Genomic DNA, 6,170 nt, shown 5'->3' with positions numbered 1-6,170 from the left:
CGATATGAAGATAATTGACGACTTTTGTGTCATTCATCATCTTCAAACGCACGTTCTTCACTTGGATTCCGCAGACATGCCACGCAAAAAGTCTCCAGGCAAGTTTTTTTTTTTTTTGGATGATGGAGAGCAGCCTTTTTTTTTTTTTTTTTTTTTTGGTCCCCGCCCAATCAGACGCATCCCTTGTTACGTCTCACCTGCCGGGTCGTAAAATCAAGTGCGTGATTACAATCACTGGACTATTGTGCCGGGGGAAACTCGGCGAGGAGACGGCGGAGTGCTCGTTGAGCTAATGGTGAAAAGGAGCCGTGAATAACTAATTAAAAAAAAAAAAAAAACATCTTGCGTTATGATTCTGCGTGTTTGACGAGCGTGATTTGACTATTGGACGGTGGGCAAAACCCTCCCCGGCTGCATTTATGCCACGAGCTACGAGTGACACGATTCCGATGTTTTGCTATCAAGTGGCTCGAGTTTGATTTGTGTCACACCAGCGTAAAGGTGAAGCAAAATTTTTAAAAAAATCTGATATTTTTAACCCTTCCGCCTTCTCTGTGACTTGGGCGGAATCACAGCCAACATGGAGGCCGGCGACAAGCCAGACGAAAGATGTCGTGATAGCTAGCTAGCGTGGCTAGGCGCTGTTTTAGGCCGCCCGACCAGCCCCCCAAAAATATCTGAAAACAGTGAAAAGTTCGTCAATCTTCGCACGTTCTTAACATTTATCTTGAAACGTGTATCATGTACAAATACCGAACACCAGAATTTAGCGCCACCCTGAACAGGATAAGCGGTGTTGAGAACGGATGAAAAATATCGGAATTCACTTCGCAGAGGCGGCTAACCCGAGTTCTTTCCTCGATCAAATATTGGGAACTAATCAATTGACTTCATGGTAATTACTCTAAATATCCATTACAACTTTACTCTTGTGCATTTATTCCCTCTCAAAAGGTCTCTGAAATAATATTTCCCCTTATGAGTGAAGGTTATCCTAATTTAAGCAACCACTTTTTTAACTGTCTGGCAGATAATCAAATAATAGACCTGGTTATGTAACAAAAAATGTGAACATTTAATCACACATGTATACAAAACAAACACTCATTCAAATAAAGTCAACATAAGAGGTACGCAATGCACACGTGAGCTAAGCTAGCCTAACTTACGGGCCCATACAAATATGAACGTAGCCGGCAAAATAAAATAAAATAAATTCAAACCCCGAGGTCCCTGCAGTGTTCCAAGCGGCAGGACTGACGAACGTCGAGGGTTGGGTCCAATGGTCCGGCCTCACCCAAGTCCTCACGGTCCGATCCGTTGCGAAGCTTTTTCCTGTTGCGCCAATGCAGGCTTCGCTAGCGTCTGCTCGTCGCTAGCGTCCTCGTCTTCTTCCTCGTGATCCAACACGGGCCTCGCTGGCTTCGGGTTAGCTTGTCGCTAGCGTCCTGGCAAAGTCCCGTGCATCCGCTTAGCCTCTGCATTAGCGGCTAACTCCACCACGTTACGGCGTGATTTGAGTAGTCCACTCAAACGACACACGATCACAACTAAACTGTCAACAGTCCTTGTCGAACACGTTGATCAGTGTTGCTAAATGTCCGCCTTTAACTTTTCTTTTCTTCAAACGACCACTCGCACTTCCACTTCCTCCCGCTTTCTTTCTCTCTCGGTCTCTCAACTCCTCCTCCACGCGTCACTTCCTGTCCTTCTTCAACACTGGTTACAACAATAAAATGACAAACAAAATATTGCTTTTCACAAATTAATGAAACACATTTGAAGACAAATCCCTCCAAAAGAAAATTAATTCAGCACACACTTTCACAAATATTCCACCACTTTGTACGAAGAAAATCTTGAATTGCATCCTTATTTATTTTAACTGTAACAATTTTTGAACCGGGTTAGACAAAGTTCTCACCCCCTTCCACTTTTGGACCGAGATTTCACATCCACCTTTCCTGGTTTTCAAATATTTGGACTTTCTACACCTGCTTGAAAACGAGAGCCAAAATCCCAAAACATGTACGAGGAGTACCTGTAACACAACGTGACGATATTTGGCGTTAAACGACGACCGCGTGGCGTAAATCCACTCGGATCAACCCGGGCCACAGCTGAGATCGTGATCGGGCCTCCGAGGTCTAAGAATGCGCTCTAATAGATACCTGTCAACCGTAATTAACAATGTTTTTCCTGGATGGCGCTCTCTTCTCCCAAGCGAGCGCGGCGGCGTTGCTGCGGTTTGCCACCCAGCCATCTTTTCATTACGACGCTGAAAAAAATAATAGATAAAAGAAACCCCCCCCAAAAAAAAACCCAAACACACAAGAAAGGACCGGAAGGCCCCCCATAAAAATCCGCTTGCTGCTCGGCTCAGGCAATTACAGGTTGGCGATTCGCGCCGTCTTCGGCCCGACGGACTCACGCGAAGGAGAGAAGGAAGGACCCGAGGAAGAAAGAAAGGAAGTACGGGAGCTTGAAAAGAAGGAGAGGCGCCGTATGAAAGGAAGCGCAAAGAGAAGCAGAAATGGATGGAAAGAAGGAAGCAACTTGAAACCCAAAGACGGACATCGGCGTCCGTCCAGGAACATTCCCAGACAGAACCCTCGTCGGAACACCAAAGCCGTCCGGAGACTTTTCTTTTTTTTTGGTTTTTTTTTTTTTTGTTGTTTGTTCTGAGAGAGCGAGAGCGAGCGACGTCGTGCCCGCTCAGAGCGCGGCATCAATAATTGAGATTACGAGCGGCGTCGGTGTCCCCGCTGAGTGCGGCCCTTCAAACCTTTTAATACGCTTTAAAGGCACATTAGCGCCGCGCCGGCTCGCTTCGGAGCGCGGAGGACGCGCGATCGAGTCGCGCGCCAAAACGAAGAGCGCGCTATGATAGAACCGCAATTGCTAATTTATTTGACAATATCAGCTTTTGAGCAAGTCTCGCCATTGCTGACATGATTGGCATCGCTTCAAAAAAAAAAAAAAAATGTAACAGTAACACGAGAAGTGCCAGCCGTCAGCAAATAATTTTGGCGCCATCTTCGTTTTTCATCACGCCGCAAACGGGGCCGAGCAACGCGTTGGCGCTCGGTGGCGGCGGTGAGTACGCCGGCATCGAGTGAAACGCACGACTAAACGTACCCGTGACGGACTTACAGGCGAAAATAAAGAACGCAAACGCCGATTGAACGGGACGGAAGGGAAAAGTGGAGGTCAAAGGTCATGTAAACACAAGTGATTCCATTGGAGTAGAACGGCACACTCTACCCAGGACTCGTCAGCTCTGAACTTGACATGGAGGCATATTATCTCATATAGCATATCTCATTTCACAAGGAAGAAAATGTACCACTGTGGATTATACAAAGTGTTCAGGAGTGCATGGTCGAGATTAATCGCAGCGTTGGGAAGAATAACAGGAGGAGGGGGAAGTTCACGCAGCTTTAATATGTTCAAATATGTGGTCGCTACTTCGCAAATTGCCGCTATTGCGGGGGTGGCGAACCGAGCGATTTCTGGATTCCGAAGACTTACTGCATGCTCGCGTCAACATTTTGTTTTCAACACGGACGCGGAACGTGCTCCTTAAGAGCACGGCGGTTGTTCACTCCCCTCCCCCGTCGACTGCACGCCCGAGTTCGCCTTTCAACGCGCCGGCTCATGAAAGGGATTCCGCAGCGCCGCTTTTGTTCTTTCTTCATTTTTTTTTTCTTTTTTTAAATACAAATTTCTATCTGCGTCTGCTCGCCTCTCCCGAGAACCGCCCGCCCGCCCGCACGCCGCTCCACTTACCAGGAAATACTTTCTAGATATGCAAATCGGCCGTCACGGGAGGGGAAGCGCGCGGCGAGATACGCGCGGCCCAGTTGTCTTGTTGCGGCGTTGACAACAAAAAAAAAAAGAAGAAGAAGAAGAAGAAGTGGGATCGCTTAAGTAATTCATCGCGGAACATGTCGAGCGCGAGGTGAGCGAGTGCGTCTTTGTGCGGCGCGCCGACGTGATCGTCGAGGCGACGCGGCCGCGGCCACGCTAACTGTGCCGACGCTGATTTTTCTTCGTTGAATTTCCAAACTGACACAATTTTCATGAAATTTGACAATTTCACATCCTTACAACATTTATCAGCTGATTCAAACTATTCCAACTTAAAACTCTTCAGCTAATTATTCCACATTTTCCATGGCAACTTTCCAATCATTCACATTTGCCAAACGATTCAAAATTTCCCGTGTCCCACATTTCAAAATTTCAGTATTGGAACGAATTCTTCATTTCCGTTTAGCGTTCCGTAGTTGTTTTCAATGCCACCTTCTTTTCAAATCTCCGAAAAGGGAAAGCGCCACGCCAGCCGCGAGGCATTTTCCTCAAGTTAGCGCTGGCGTTAGCCGCAGCGCTAGCCCGTCTTTCAGCTCCTCAGCCGCTAATTAACACCGTGTATCTCCCGCGTTTGATGTGCGCCCGCCAAAACGACGATAACGTGGCGGCCGTTATCTTTCGGGGGTCTCTGCCGCTCGCTTGGCACCTTCAACACGCCGAAATATATTTTTTTTTGTGCGATATTTTTTTTTTCACGCCAATGCGACTAAATAGATGAAAGATGTTAATTAGCGAGTGTTAAGAGGGACTGCTGGCTACATTTTTTTTTTTTTTTTTTTTTTGGGGCGTAAGCCATTTGCTGCTTTGAGCTAAGCTATGCTAATCAGCTGCAAGCCTGCCGGCTTCGCAATGGATCTTCTTATCTTTCCATTCCATAAAAAAAAAAAAAAAAAAAAAAACACATTTACCTTTTCTCACTCGCAGAGACTGCGGAACAGTAAGTTTCATCAGAGTGTGATGCGCGGCAACAAGGTGTGTACGTGCGTACTCCTCTGGACTCAAGTACGACTTAACACCTACCGAGTGGCAATGTGCGGGGACCCAAAATGCGGTAAAACCAGATCAAAAGCTCTACAACGTGAATTCATTTGCGTGCGTGATTGAGTTTGTTTTTGTTCTTCTGCACTTGTGGGGACCCGGGGCCTAGAAGCGAGAGTGCAGGGAAAATAAAATGTGCGTGAGGATCTGTTCATATTACTCCGCAACAGCGGTGGGAGCACCGTTGTAATAAAACAAAAATCAATATGCGGACATGGAACACGGTGGAGACCTTAAATGAATTGAGGCAAAACTCCACCAAACATGTCCCAAAGTGTGGGTCCGAGTGCGAATGGACTCTACATTTGATTGTCTGTGTTGTATTTCTTGACAGGAGTGCCCGAAGACACAAGTGCTTTGTCATTTTTTCTGCCATGTTGTAAGTGGTTTGGCGGTCTGCTTTGCGCCACCTTCCATTTGGAAAACCCACTTTTGCCCAAGCTACAGCGTAACATCCCGGCTGAGGCCTCGAGATACGTCTTCGGTATTTCCGCCTTCGTCCCGCCAATGGAAAAACAACCCCACAACATTGCCAGTACTCTCTCAGAGTAGCACGGTACTCGTCCCACTGTGGTTCACGACGAACCTGCTTAAGCCAGCATCTCAACAAGGTCTTTTGCTTTTGTTCTGTTCGTCACGTTCATCTCTGCGACACAAAACCCGTCTCCCTTTCTGAGCAGTATGACGGCCGGACAATACCACGGCGTTTCTACTTGCCGGTGACTGATTGAACAGACGAACGTGATAATGTCGGGCATCTGGAAATTACACCCAAAGATGTCCTCGATTCTCTCCCTGACAGCTTGGCTGATTGATGATATTTCCACGACGTTACACAAAGACCCAAAGTGTTTCAGGTGTGACAAGTTCAAATAGACGGCATCTCTCATTAGCTTGAATGTTCTCCATAAACCTATCAGAATCTTCCAAAGACGTGACATCATCCTCTGGGTTTCCCCACATAGTTTAAAGGCATAGCAAACTGACAGCATGTCATTTACTGACTTTGAAGAAGAAAATCCCACTCTTCTGGCATCACGCAAGTAGAAATAATTTTGGTCATCCGAACTGGCCTAAAATGGGAAATATTTGCTCTGATTTTGTACCACAGAAGGGGGAAAAAGTGTATTTTTTCGATATAGTGTAAGTTCTGCTTTCAACTGGATGTCGTCATCACGGGGACCATCAAACAAATCACACCCATAGAAAATCCACACATGGATGGCGTCAGCGTGATTTGATCGACGCCAATAACGTGC

The 6,170-nt window shown here is 46.7% G+C and overlaps 1 long non-coding RNA gene across 1 annotated transcript; it reads right to left on the bottom strand.

Moving 5' to 3' along the window:
- Nucleotides 1–1,051: 1,051 nt before the first annotated feature.
- Nucleotides 1,052–3,758, bottom strand: LOC133496784 (uncharacterized). Its single transcript, XR_009793854.1, has 2 exons — nt 1,925–3,758; nt 1,052–1,719 (listed from the first exon to the last, which is right to left on the bottom strand). It is a non-coding gene; the product is annotated as an uncharacterized LOC133496784 (long non-coding RNA).
- Between the last annotated feature and the right edge of the window lie 2,412 nt (nt 3,759–6,170).

Source organism: Syngnathoides biaculeatus, chromosome 23 (assembly GCF_019802595.1).
Source record: "Syngnathoides biaculeatus isolate LvHL_M chromosome 23, ASM1980259v1, whole genome shotgun sequence".
Taxonomy (NCBI): domain Eukaryota; kingdom Metazoa; phylum Chordata; class Actinopteri; order Syngnathiformes; family Syngnathidae; genus Syngnathoides; species Syngnathoides biaculeatus.
This window is presented reverse-complemented; position numbering and strand designations above follow the sequence as displayed.